Consider the following 15,144-nt stretch of genomic DNA (forward strand, 5'->3'; position numbering starts at 1 on the left):
GCAGCAAGAGAAGCCACCGCAATGAGAAGCCCGCGCACCGCAACAAAGAGTAGCCCCCGCTTGCCGCAACTAGAGAAAGCCTGCCCATAGCAACGAAGACCCAACGCAGCCAAAAACAAATTAATTAATTAACTAGTTAACTATTTTTAAAAAGTACTATATCCTTCTGTACAACTTCTCTGGGAAGAACAGAGAGATGGCGTAGGAGAGTGAGAAAGACCAATATTTAGCGCACATCTCTCATGCAGGTGCTCTGCTGGCTCAAATAGATTTATCCCCACTTTACAAAGGAGGAAATAATCTCAGAGAGGTTTAGTAATTTTCCCAAAGCCAAACAGCTATTGAGTGGCAGAACCGAGATCTGAACCAAGTCTGTTACCTTCAAAGCCTAAGTCCTCATCACAACAAAACTCAATTAATATTTACATTTATCGAATTACATTGCAACCTGGGGAGTTCTTGGCACAATCCTGAATAAGAGTGAGAAAGAAAGAAATAGCATTGTTCCTACAGTCAACCAAAATTTTTGGAGCAGCTGCTAGATGCCTGTCCCTTTTTGGGGTTCAGCAGTGATCAAGACAGGAAGAGTCCTGCTTTCATGAACCACGTAGTGGGGAGGAGAGACGGGTGCAACTTGGGTGAGGGATTTCACCTTGCTGGACCTCTGTTTTCTCATCTGGAAAATGGGATGGGTGTTCCTCATTTTCTGGGATTGTCCAGCCCTCACATTCTCTGATTCCATAAGAAGCATTTGTTTTCCTGTTTTCTTTAAAATTCATTCAGGCCGTGAGCTGTGATGAATGTTGTTAGCTGCTCCCCAAATCACTCTATTCCCACCCTTTTCCTGTGATCAGGTCTTTCCCGAAACATGACTCACAGTCAGTCAAGTCACAGAAGCTAAGGGGCACCCAGCAGAAAAATTCCAACCCTTGCTTCCCAGGAGCTCTGCGGTCTACCTGCCAGGTAAACTTAACTCACCTGGCACAAGGTGGCCATCCCCGGTTTCACATCAACATGATCTCAGGCACAAACCTCCTTGTTTTTCCATTTTGTCTTTAAGTTACTTGTTGAAACAGCTGCACCGATATGACAAAGATATAAAATCAGGCATCTTCTGCCCCCAGTGCCTACTAATAAATGATTTTCTGCCACTTTAATGATAAAGATAGAACATTTCAACATTCTGCTGCCCTTATTATTTGTCATTTTTGTTGATATTTCTATTGAACACATCTTTCAATATTTTAACAATGGAACATTTATCTAGGTTGTTCCACACCCAGCCTTTAGTGGTAAAGGTTTTGTTGTTATATCTCTATTATGTTTCCTTTAAAAATCATTATCCTATTTAAATGGATTCAGCCAATTCTATAGGCATTTATCTTATGATATTGATGAAACTGATACATAGAGGGCAGTGGTACACGTTGATTGGACTTGAGAACCTCTATTAGCACAGTTAAGTATAAATATTGTCTATATGTGAACCAAAGTACAGGCCGAGTGAGACTCCCTGACTCTTTTTCACTGTTTGCCCCTCAAGCCTGTGAGAAATGGAATATTTCTTGCCATATCAGTAAACAAAAGGTGTCACAGTCATCAGCACTTGCAGCCCTCCAACGTGAGCCGGCGGGCCCTGAGGCACTCTGGATATGCAAATACAGAATGCAGGCCCCAGAGGGCTGAGATGCATATCAAAGGAAGGATTTCAGTGAGCCCAGACTCTTGCATCTTCCCATACAAAGAAAAGCGCTGCATTCCTCACCTTGGGAGAGCTGGTTTTCCTTAGTTAACAATCACCTTTTGATGTTCCCCATTACCTGCGCCAGTCCCCTGCCCTGTCTCCTCCCCCCGGTACTTTAGCTCAGGGAGGAAGGAGCGCAGAGGGACTCGGCTGAATGAGGGGCCTGCGCGTCTCGGGAGGAGTTTTCAGCCGCTTTCCCCGCAGTCCGGGGGAGGGGCGCTGACGCTGCAGCCGGACCCTGCGCCTCCCTTGCCCCGTTTCCCCTCAGGACGCTCAGGCCGACCCCCTCCCCACGCCCACCAGGCCCCGCGAGCCAGGCTGAGGGCAGGGGCGAGAGGAGGGACCGAAGTTCCCCGGGACCAGACGCTGGGGGCCGCTCTTTCTGCACAGCAGCGGCGGGTGGCAGCGAACCCCTGCCCCTCAGAAGCTGGTCTTGCGCTGCCGCCCAGGCACCGGACCAGGTGGAGGGTCGGCGCCCATTTACCCGGCCCGCCGTCCACTTACCCGGCCCGCCGTCCCCGCGACTGTCGCGGCTTCGGCCGCCGGGGCCCCTCCAGAGCCGGCAGCCTCAGTGAGGCCGCCCTCCCCTCGGGCTCCGGGGCAGTTCCGTGACGGAGGAGGGAAGAGACCCCGAGCCGGGAGTTCCAGCTCTGCGGAAACGCGGGCTCTGTTCAGCGCGCAGGGGCTGGGACCGCTCTGCCCCGAGGCCTTCCGGGAGGGAGCGGGGCGGCGGGGGAGGGAGCCGCCAGGAGCGCAGGGCCCCGTCGGGGGTCCTGGAGGGGCGGCCCGGCCTGGGGGCCACGCCCACTGTGGCCGCAGCCCAGGCCTTTTTCCTGGAATCCCACACAAAAAAGTTAGAAAGATACACAGTCTATAGTTAATATTCACAAATGATTGTTGCTGCTGTGCTCACTATTCTATTAAAGGTGTAAAATCCATAAAACACTAAGTTCAAAATTAAATATGAATTTTTACCTTTCTAATTATGTCTCTGCTATTCACAGTTGTGGTTAACGAATCAGAGACTGTCGCATCACTAGTTAAAAATGAGCTCGTTAAAAAAATAGAACTCAGGCCCACCGGACCTACTGAATCACAATCTGCACTTTTACAAACTCCCCAGTGTACTTGTGTACCCATGAATAGTTGAAAGGTACATTTCTACCTCGACATGTCTTTTCTGTATGAGAAATACACACATTTTATGCAGTTTGATATAAATAAAACACTCAAAAATGCATATGCCTGTGCTGAAACCATCATTTTATCATTTCTTTTCCAGACAAGTATAGTCTCTATACTGGTTTTGTGGATCACATGCCATACTCTTTTCTTGTAGTTAGAAATAAGGTAGAGGAAGTTACTTTGTAAATATATATATATATATATATATATATATATATATAGAGAGAGAGAGAGAGAGAGAGAGAGAGAGAGAGAGAGAGAGAGATGATAGATAATTGAAGACACTCTTCTAAATTAAAACCAGTTCTCTTAACTTGCTGTTTTCTTCTTGGGTCACACTATGAACTCTTCCCGTGGCCACATGGCATGTGTACTTTTAATTTCAGGGACTGCTGACATTCCAGGATGTGGCCATAGATTTCTCTCAAGAGGAGTGAGAATGCCTAGACCAAGATCAATGGGAACTGTACAGGGATGTGACGTTAGAGAAGTATAGGAACCTGCTCTCCTTGGGTGAGGATACCTTCCTTCCAGAATTCCTTATCCAACCACAGGGTTTGGAGTCCTTCATTTGTAGAATGTCTCCTGGAATCTTCTGCTTCCTACAATAGGGTTTCAGACTGCAACGTTTCAGGAAAGATTGGAAGTTTGTGGGTATAATTTTTCTTATTCTTTTAAAATTGCAGCCTCCCTTTTAATATATTTTGTAACTGCTTGGGATGTGTCTATATGAACTGTGTACTATATGCTTCTGTTATAGTCCTTACAATATTTTATTGTCTTATTTTCTGTAACAATTTTCCATGGATTCTTTGGGCTTAAGGTATATTTAAAGGGAGACAGTGGTTCTGGGACTTCCCTGGTGATGCAGTGATTAAGAATTCGCCTGCCAATGCAGGGGACCCGGTTCGATCCCCGGTCCGGGAAGATCTCACGTGCCACGGAACAACTAAGCCAGTGGGCCACAACTACTGAGTCTGCGCGCCACAACTACTGAAGCCGGTGTGCCTTGAACCCGTGCGCCATTTATTTTTTGGAGAATAAAACCACTTCTGAGTGATTAAAATTTAGACCAGCTAGTCAAAATGCTTTATCACCTGTTCTTCTAAAACACTGATCAATGGAACAAGTTTTACTAGGGATAACAGTGTAATTGTATTCTGGAGTTCATATGGGCAATATGGTTTATGACCTTGATGCTGGATCACGACATTTCAATGGTATAACTGCTATTATTTGTCTGTTTGTTCAACGATTAAAGTCTCACGTGATCTGAGTTCAGACTGGAGTCATCCTGGTCGGTTTCTGTCTATTGCAGATTTCTTCCAGTATGAAAGGACAAGAGCAATACGGCTTACTTTACAAAATGTCTTCAAACTAAATGATGATATAATCTACATTCAATTAATTTATACATACCCTACTGTAGAACAGGGTTTGTTACGGTGGCAGAGCCCGGTAATTATGTAAAACTGAAACTTTTTCTGCACTGGTTCAAGTCCTCTTCCTAAGAATATGTTTATAATCAACATTCTTTCACAAATTACCCAATTTAATTCACCATAGCATTCCTCATATCAACTAAACGGAAAATCCTAGGCTATATACAAATCCAGAAAGGGCCAAAAATCATCAGCCCCCATGGATTATTACAACCCATTGCTGAGGCATTCAAATTACTTATTAAAGAACCACTATGTCCATCAACATCATCAATTTATATATTATTGCCCCAATGCTAGCCTTAACCCTGGCTCTCACAACATGAATTCCTCTTCCCATATCTTATCCACTAATTAATAAAAATGTAGGCATATTATTTATATTAGCCATATCACACCTAGCCATTTATTCCATCCTCAGATCTGGATGAGCTTCACATTCAATATACTCACTCACTGGAGCTCTAGGGACAGTAGCACAGACAATCTCATATGAAGTAATGTAGCAGTTATTCTATTCTCAGTCTTACTGATAAATGGATCATTTATACTTTCAACGGTAATTATTACACAAGAACACCTAAGACTAATTTTCTCCTGACCCCTACCCAGAATTTGATTATCTCCGCAGTAGCAGAAATCCAATGAAGCCCCACTTGATTTAACAGAAGTAGAATCAAAACCTGTATATGTCTTCAATGTAGAAAATGTAGCAGGCCCATTCACCCCGTCCTTCCTAGAGAATATGTCAATTCCCCTATAATAAACATTTCCACAACAATTTATTTTTAGGAGCATTCGACAATCCTTAGGTGTCAGAATTTTATACAGCCCAAGTCATCATTAAAACACATATAACAATCTCCTTTCTATGAAGTTGAGCATCCTACCCACAATTTTGATATGATCAACGCATACATCTCTTATAAAAAGTTTTTTTACGACTAACATTAACCCTATGTATATGAGAGTTTTCACTACTTGTCATCATACCAGGCAACCCACCACAAACTTAAGAAATATGTCTGACAAAAGAGTTACTTTGATAGAGTTAATCATAGAGGTTTCAATGCTCTTATTCCTGGAATTGAATTCTTCCTAAGAATTTTACATTCTCCATGCTACCACATTACACCACATGCTATATAGTAAGGTTCTTTAAGTAAGCTTCAGGCCCATACCCCCAAAATGTTTTTGTATATCCTTCCTATGTTAATAAACTCTCATTGTTTTTACTATCATTCTACTGACCATTTTCTCAGGAAATATAATTGTATAACAAGCTCACACTGGTTAATGGTATCCCCATTCTAATAAAAAGATGAACCCATAAGCTACAGAAGCATCCAACAAATATTTCCTAAAACAATCCACCACATTAATACTACTTAGAATGGCTATTATCATTAATCTAATATACTCTGGTCAAAGAGCACAATGAATAACAAAAATCTTTAATCCAGCAGCATCCACTCTCATGACAATCGCCCTTGTCAGAAAAGTAGGACTTTCCCCATTTCACTTCTGAGTGACTGAAGTCACACAAAGCATCCCATGAACAGCAGACCTGATGCTATCAACATGACAAAATTGCACCCCTATCAGTTTTATACCACCTGCCACCATCCATCAACCTAAATATACTATTAATCATAGTGATATTATAAATCATAGCTGGAGGCTGAGGCAGACTTCGCCATACTCACCTGGAAAATATTACACCCTCCTCATCAATTGCCAACATAGGATGAATAACAGTTATTATAATGTATATTCAGATTATAACAATCCTAAACATACTAATTTATATCATAACAACACTATCTTCTTCTTATTTATGCCCAGATCATGTACTACCAGAGTATCATTATCACACACGTGAGATAAAACACCTCCCATCACAATCCTTTTCCTCACCATTATAGTATCATTAGGACATCGCCCCTCACTATCAGGGTTTTTACCCAAATGAATAATTATCCAAGAGATAACAAAAATGACAACATCATTCTACCAACACTAATAGCCATCATAGCAGTCTTCAGCATATATTTCTACTTGCAGCTAACATACTCCACATCACTAACTATATTCCCTTCATTAAACAACACAAACACAAAACAATTTGAACATGCAAAGAAATAACCTTCCTATCATTACCAATCATAATACCCACACGATTACTACACACAACACCCATTCTATCGGTGCTGGACTAGGAATTTAGGTTAGTTCAGACCAAGAGCTTTCAAAACCCTAAACAAGTAAAATTTACTTAATTCCTAAAAATAAGGATTGCAAGACTTTATTCTACATCAATTGAATGTAAAGCAAACACTGTATTTAAGCCAAATCTCTACGAGATTGATGAGTTTTAATCCCAGGAAACTTTAGTTAACAGGCAAATCCTCTAGTCAACAGGCTTCAGTCTACTTCTCCTTCATTTGAGAAAGAAAAAAAGAAAAAAAAAAAAAAGGCAGGAAAATCACCGGCAGAATTGAAGCTGCTTCTCTGAAGTTACAATTCAATTTGTTGATTCACCACAGGGTTTGCCAGAAAGAGGGCTCAATCTCTGTCTTTAGATTTACAGTCTAATGCTAACTCAGTCATTTTACCTCTGTTCATACACTGCTGATTATTTTCAACAAATCACAAAGATATCGGCATTTTATATTTACTATTTGGTGCCTGAGCTGGAGTAGCAGGCAGCACCTTAAGTATATTAATCCAGGCTGAGCTATGCTGACCTGGAGCGCTACTTGGAGATGCCCAAATCTGTAAGGTAGTCATAACAGTCCCTGCACTTGTAATAATTTTCTTAATATTTGTACCCGTTATGATTGCAGGCTTTGAAAACTGACTTGGGCCACTAATAACTCGGACACCTGAAGTAGCATTTCCCCAAATAAATCATATAAACTTTTTACTACTTCCCCCATCATTCTTACTCCTACTCATATCACCAATAGTAGAAGCTGGTTCTGGTACCAGTGGAACCGTGTATTCAGCTCTAGCCTGCAATCTGGCCCATGCAGGAGCCTCTGTCGACCTAACTGTTTTCGCCTTACATTTAGCAGGTGTCTCTTCAATTCTTGGTATTATTACTTTTATTACTATAGTCTTTAATACAAAACCAACAGTCATATCCCAATACCAAACACCATTATTTGTTTAATCTTCCCCAACTATAGCCATATTACTATAATTACCAATCTCAGTCCGAGCAGCCAGAATTGCCATACTGTTAAGAGATAGAAATCTAAACACTACTTTCTTTGACCCTGCAGGAGGAGACCGAATCCTATACCAACACCTATTTTGATTCTTTGCTCACCCTGAAGTCTGTATTCATGGCCTACCAGGGTTTGTTATAAACTCACATATCATTACATACTATTTAGGACAAAAAGTGCCTTTCAGCTATCTGGGAATAGTATGAGTCATGTCCACTGGTTTTTTAGGAGTTCTCTTGTGGGCCCATCATATGTTTACCATAGGGATAGCTGTGGACTCAGGAGCATACTTTGCATCAGCTACCGTAATTACTTCTATCCCTACAGGAGTCAAAGTATCTAGCTGATTAGCAACTCTTTATTTAATTTTTCTTTTTCTTTTCTTTTTTTTTTTTTTGGCTGAGTTGGGTCTTGGTTGCTGCGCGTGGGGTTTCTCTGGTTGCGGTGAGCGGTAGCTACTCTTCGTTGCGGTGTGCGGCCCTTTCATTGCAGTGGCTTCTCTTGTTGCAGAGCACGGCCTCTAGGCGCGTGGGCTTCAGTAGTTGTGGCTTGCGGGCTCTAGAGGGCAGGCTCAGTAGTTGTGGCACACGGGCTTTTTGCTCCGCGGCATGTGGAATCTTCCCAGACGAGGGCTCAAACCCGTGTCCCCTGCATTGGCAGGCGAATTCTTAACCACTGCGTCACCAGGGAAGTCCCTGGTTAGCAACTGTTCACGGAGGTAATATTATATGACCTCCCACTATATTATGAGTTTTAGGTTTTAGTTTTTCTTTTTACGGTAGGTGGTTTGACAGGAATCATCTTAGCCAACTCATCCCCAGACATTGTCCTCCAGGATACATACTATGTAGTAGCACACTTCCATGACCTAATGTCCATGGGAGCAGTCTTCACTATTATAGGAGACTTCCTACACTGATTCCCACTATTCTCAGGTTATACACTTAACTCAGCATGAGCAAAAATTCACTTCACAAGTATATTTGTAGTAGTAAATATGACTTCCTGCAGCACTTTCGTGGCCTCTCAGGGATGTCACTACGTTAGTCTGAGTACCCTGAGGCACACACAACATGAAATATTTTGTCTTTAGGCTCATTCATCTCAGTAGCAGCAGTAATGCTAATAATCTTCATACTTTGAAAAGCATTTGTGTCTAAACAAGAAGTCTTAGCAGTGGAAATTGCTACTCCTAACCTAGAATGGTTACACGAATACCCTCCACCATATCCTATGTTTCAAGATCCTACCTATGTAAATGTAAAATAAGGAAGGACTCAAGTCCTTTTCAACCAGTTTCAAGCCAACACCATAACAATTATGTCTTTCTCAATAAATGAGATAAAAGTAAAAAGTGATGTAGCTTTGTCAAAGTTAAATCATAGGCTAAAATCCTGTATATCACTAAAGCATATCAATTTCATCTAGGCTCTCAAGATACAACATCACCGATTATGGAAGAACTTTTACATTTTCATCATCACACATTAATAGTGATTTTTAAAATAAGTTCTCTAGTCCTCTATATCATTTCACTAATATTGACATCTAAACTAACTCATATGCATACAATAGATGCACAGGTAGAGAAAATGTGAACAATTTACTAGCCATTATTGTAATCTTAATTTCCCTATCATCATTGTGAATTCTTTACATGATACATGAAATCAATAACTCTTCCCAAACCATAAAAAACTATGGGTTAGTAATGATACTGAAGCTACAAATACACAGATTATGAAGATTTAAATGTTGACTCCTCTGTAGTCCCCACATCAGAGCTAAAACCAGGAGAATAATGACTAATAGAAGTCAACAACCGAGTAGTTAGAGATAGTCATTGAATATTAGTTTCATCTGAAATTGTTGTACACTCCTAAGTTGTTCCTTCTCAGGCCTAAAAAGAGCTGCTATCCCAGGACGCCTAACTTAAAGAATCCTAATATCAACAGGACCAGGCCTATGTTGTGGACAAGAGAGCTCGTTTTCCTGAGTTCAAAGACAAGACAGAGGGATATGGCTGAGATATGAGGTGAATCTGGAGCCCATGGGGATGCACTCTCCAAGCTCCAGGATAGGAATGGGGCCTCTAGGGTCCCAGGCCACCCACCACACCCTCTCGAGCAGGATCTGGGCAACATTCCCTGTCAGTGATGAGGCAGCCCTAGCACTTGTCACGCCCCGATGTTGTGTCCTATGTGGGCCCCATGCTCTTGGGACCACACCCCACGCTCTGCAGGTCCATGCTACAGTGTCTTTCGTGCCTCAGGAGTAGAGCCCACACAGCAAGCAGTTCCCTCCGCAACCAGCAGGAGGAGGGGAGGAGAGCAGGGGCACCAGGGGAATCTCACTCAGACAACAACACCCCAGCGGTGCCAGCGGGGACAGTGATGATGCAGATGAGGCACAGACCAAGAGATGGGACCAGAGGACCCAAAAGGCAGCTGGTCAGGTCCTGGCTCACCTGCACCCCGGACACTTTTGTCCCTCATACACCCCCTTCTTCATACATCCTCTCCTTAAATGCAGATTCTTCAGATGCAAACAGGCAGAGCTTCAGACTGAAAGTCAGCTCTTCCAAAATGACCCGTCAGCCAACACTGCAGGATTCCACTCCAGTGGGTGCCCTGGAGTTGACAACTCAGGGACTGAAGTGGATATCGGTGCCAGGGGCAGTGGGAGGGAATGGGGAGTGAGACTTTCATGGTTGTGGAATTTTGGTTTTGCAAGATGAGAAGTTCTAGGGATGGTGGTGATGGCTCCACGAGAAAGTGAATATACCTGATGCCTCAGAAACATGCACTTAAACTGGTGATGATGGTAATGGGTATGTGACATGTGTTTTATTTCACTTTAAATAAATTCTTAAAATGATGTCTTGTTAATTGAGATTCCATTTCGACTCCCCTTCATCACAAATGTCGGAGGCCCAGACACAGTTCCCCTACCTTAGGGGCCATCACGGTACCCTCACAGAGCACGTGTGAGACCATTCTTAGGGGGGGCTAGTCTGTGCTAACCTGACCTCTGTCCAGGGGGACCCAGGCAGTGGTGACCCCCATAGATTAGACATATGATATGCTATGATATTAATATGATACCACCAAGTGTTGTCACTCACCAGAACACAGAGCAGCAACCCACCCAAACATGCCTGACCTCATATGATTGTGACAAGATTAAGAGAAGAAAAGGAACCACAGGTTAATCAGGACAACACCCTTAATGCAGAGGTTGGAAATCTCAAAGGGGACAGGACACACTGCAGGCAAAGAGTGCATATGCAGTCTCCCCGTACATGTGATCCTGACCCATGCAGGTGTGGTGAGACCCACACAGTCCCCACACCCTATACCTGGGGTCACACATCCACACTCACCAGGGTGACCCACTTCCCCAGACCCTGCACCTAAAGTCACACGTTCTCTCTCACCAGGTGACCCTCCTCCCCAGACCCCTCCACCTGGGTCACATGTCCACAGTCCCAGGGTGACCTCACCTCCCCAGACCCTGCACCTGGGGTCACACGTCCCCTTGGTCAGGACACCATGGCTCTGCAGGGGGCTCCCCCAATGTGGAAACAAGCTGGGTCCCTGGGACCTCCTGGGATGGGAAAAAGTGTCAGATGGGTCTCCTTTCCCCACACTTGTCCCAGAGGAGTCCTCCTCTTCTCACTTTGGTTCTGTGTGATTTTCACTGTTTTTAAAGCTTTCATACTAGAGTTGAACACACGACCCTGGTGCTGGCATGCTCAGTCCTTTCTCGTCTCACTTACATGTTGAGAAAACTCACAGGACAGCAGGGCTGAAAGCCGAGGGGCAGCTCTGGACTTTGCTGAGTAGGGACGGTAGACTGGAGGGAGAGCTCAGCAGCAGCCTCAGCTGTCACCCATCGACCTTTTGCCCGATCTGCGTGCCCTGCAATCAATTCACCAGCTAAACCTGCTTCCCTATGCACCATGCACGTGCTGGTAAATTGGAATTATTGCCAGGTAGTCCTCCTGAGGATTCTCCATGAGCCCCAGGGAAGGTGAACCTTGCAGGGATTAAGACTAAGGCCCCGACCATAGCACTGACCCTTGGGAGGACCAGGTCACCACACTCAGAAGAGAGGCTGTTACGTAGACAAGCCCACCTCAGCTCCAGACCCCAGACATCTAAGCACTGACATTCCGATGCAGGCACGGAGCTTCCCAGTACTGAGGCCAGGCCGGGTCTCTACCCAGGTCCCCATAGTCCTAGCGTACACAGAACATGGTCAGGTCTAAATCTTCTTATTATAGACAACACATGGTCAGCTCTAAACATAATCAGTAGACAGAACATGCAGAGGTCTAAATCTACCGTGTAGACAGAACTTGATCATGTTTAAACTAGCTTAGGGCTGATCTCATAGGAGGTACAGATCACACACATGGGTCTCTCATCTTTGGACACCCACATCAGGAAACTGAACAAAATCTTTGTCATTAAACATTTCAACAGGCAAAACAGAAATGTTCCCAATTTCTCTGGCCACCTGATGGTCAGGATCCACGGGCGAGCCACGAACTTCTTAGAGTGCAGCCCAGTCTGCTGCCAGGACAGACAAGAAGTGGCCTGATTCCAGCCTCCCAGGCTTCCAGAAGGAGGCGGCCACACTGGAAGCCCAGGCAGGAGAGTCCTGCATTGTCCGGGACGGGAGATCCAGTCTGTCCATTCGGCTGGCCGATTCCGGGCGGGGCGCTCAGGGCCGCTGAGAGCCCTGCACTCAGGTCCTGCTTCCCTGCAGCGTGTGCGTGTGCGTGTGCGTGTGTGTGTGTGTGTGTGTGTGTAGAGGGGGCGGAGGCTGACGGCTCCCATGGCTCCCGTCCCAGGCACCGCGCTGTCTTCGAGGGGAGGCACGGGGAGAGGTAGGGGCACAGAAGCCGTTGGAGAGGAGAACCCACCGCGGAACTCCTTGCACACTGGCTCGCCCCACCCGGAGACCCGCCTGCCCATCGTGGGCCGCATGTCACCCCCCAGCCCCCCACCCCCGAGGGCAGGGCGCCTGCTCTTTCAACAGCACAGGGTCTCACATGAAGGAGACCCAGTAGGGACTGTCACCCCCCCACTCCTGATGCTGTGTTTGGGGAGAATGAACCCCCTTGACTGGCCGATGGGACCCTGTAAGGAAAGAGGTGGCGGCCCCATCCAAGTCGGGGCCTGGCTGAGAGATGGGAACACAGGAGCCAAGTGCAGGGCCTGGAGGCCAGGTCAACAGGAGGGGCACCCACAGCCTTGGCCGGGCTCTCCAACGGTGACATTGTTGCTTTAGGGGACCTGGGGCAGGTGACTGAATGTAATGGGAGTCTAAACTGGACCCTGAATGGGGCTTAAAGAAGGTGTGAAGGATGTTACTGAGACAGTGACAGTCATTGGAAGACAGACTCTGTGTCAGGACATCCTGCTCCATCCATTTAAATCCCTGAGATCTGTGACCTTTACGTGGCTATGCAGGATTATTAGAGCAGCTGCGTGCGGATATATCTGGGGCACAATTCGGTCTGCAGCCAACTTGCAAGCGGTTCCAGCAAACACACAGGTGTGCGCACAGGCAGGCACAGCACACACACAAACATATGCACGTGCACAGCACAAATATATTCACACACTAGCATGTGAACACACATGCACGCATATGCCCATGCACACACTAATGTGTGCAAGTGCACATACCTATGCACATGCACAGCATATGTATGCAAACAGGCACATGCACACGCATAGCACACACACAGGGAATAAAGGGAATCCGTAAAGCATTAATTCCTGAACACAAGTGAAGCTGACATGTATTTTTTCCCTTTTCTTAGCCTTGATGTTTTCCACAACAAAAAGTTTAAGAAAAAAGTTAATGGCAAATGACTTTTGATTCATAGGACTTTCTGATTTTATTCCACAAATATTATGACAGGAGAAATGAATGTAGATATTACATGTGTCCACTAATGGATGAATGGAGAAGAAAAAACACGGTCCATCAATACAAGGGAATGCTATTCAGCCTAAAAAGGAAGGCAATTCTGACACAGGCTGCAGCAGGGATGAACCTTGAGGGGATTATGCTCAGTGATGTAAGCTAGACACAAAAAAACAAACAGCGCTTGATCCACTCATACAAGGTCCCTAGAGCAGTCGGAAACATAGAGACATAAAGTAGGATGTTGAGTGCCAGGGGCTGACGGAGGGACAATGGGGAGTGAGTGTTTATTGGGGACTGTTTCAATTTTGCAAGATGAAAAAGTTCTGGAGGATGATGGCGGTCAGGTTTGCACAACAGTGCGAATTACTTCTTGACCCTGAAATGTGCACTTAAAAATGGTTAAGATAGTAAATTTTATGTTATGTGTATCTGACCACAATTTTTAAAACTTTTTAAAAAACAACAGGAAATAGTCCATGAATACCACAAGATGCACAACTTCACTAACAACCGAGGGATTAAAGCCATAAGAAAAATACTGTGCATACACCTACCAGAATGGCAGACATGAAATCAAATGATATCAAATATCAGCAGGATGTGGAGCAATGGAAAGCCTGGTACACAACGGGGGGATGCAACCACTTCTGAAACAATCGGGCCTCAGATAGCGAAGTCCGTTAACAGAGACCCACAGTGCTCCTCCCAGTTGAACACAAACCCACCAGCCCTGCACCAGGACACACGGACATGGACTCTGCAGCCACAGGAGCCAAACCTGAAAGAACCTGAAGGCCAACACAGGTGGATGCAGAAATGAACCATGCACGCTCCTATGAAGGAATATTCCACAGCAATGGAGTACATTTTGTTTAAAGGTAGTAAAACTATAAAAATTATTTTTTAGAAAAACTATATTTACAAGATGAAAGAATCTATAATTCTGGCACCTAGGGATTGTCGAATGCTCCTAAAAATAGATTGTTGTGGAAATGTTTATTATAGGGGAATTGACATATTCTCTAGGAAGGACGGGGTGAATGGGCCTGCTACATTTTCTACATTGAAGACATATACAGGTTTTGATTCTACTTCTGTTAAATCAAGTGGGGCTTCATTGGATTTCTGCTACTGCGGAGATAATCAAATTCTGGGTAGGGGTCAGGAGAAAATTAGTCTTAGGTGTTCTTGTGTAATAATTACCGTTGAAAGTATAAATGATCCATTTATCAGTAAGACTGAGAATAGAATAACTGCTACATTACTTCATATGAGATTGTCTGTGCTACTGTCCCTAGAGCTCCAGTGAGTGAGTATATTGAATGTGAAGCTCATCCAGATCTGAGGATGGAATAAATGGCTAGGTGTGATATGGCTAATATAAATAATATGCCTACATTTTTATTAATTAGTGGATAAGATATGGGAAGAGGAATTCATGTTGTGAGAGCCAGGGTTAAGGCTAGCATTGGGGCAATAATATATAAATTGATGATGTTGATGGACATAGTGGTTCTTTAATAAGTAATTTGAATGCCTCAGCAATGGGTTGTAATAATCCATGGGGGCTGATGATTTTTGGCCCTTTCTGGAT

The 15,144-nt window shown here is 44.4% G+C and overlaps 1 long non-coding RNA gene across 3 annotated transcripts in view; it reads right to left on the reverse strand.

Annotated features, from left to right (window-relative positions):
- Window positions 1–3,189, reverse strand: part of LOC309619331 — a 28,154-nt gene extending 24,965 nt beyond the window's left edge. The window contains exons 1-2 of one of the 3 annotated variants that reach the window (XR_014238902.1): window positions 2,249–3,176; window positions 979–1,076 (exon numbers count right to left, since the gene is read on the reverse strand). This is a non-coding gene — a long non-coding RNA (uncharacterized lncRNA). Of the gene's footprint in view, window positions 1–978; window positions 1,077–2,248 lie in introns of all 3 variants that reach the window. The other 2 variants (XR_014238903.1, XR_014238901.1) reach the window with 2 other exon arrangements.
- Window positions 3,190–15,144: the final 11,955 nt, after the last annotated feature.

Source organism: Balaenoptera borealis, assembly GCF_965194805.1.
Source record: "Balaenoptera borealis genome assembly, chromosome: 20".
In the NCBI taxonomy this organism is placed as follows: domain Eukaryota; kingdom Metazoa; phylum Chordata; class Mammalia; order Artiodactyla; family Balaenopteridae; genus Balaenoptera; species Balaenoptera borealis.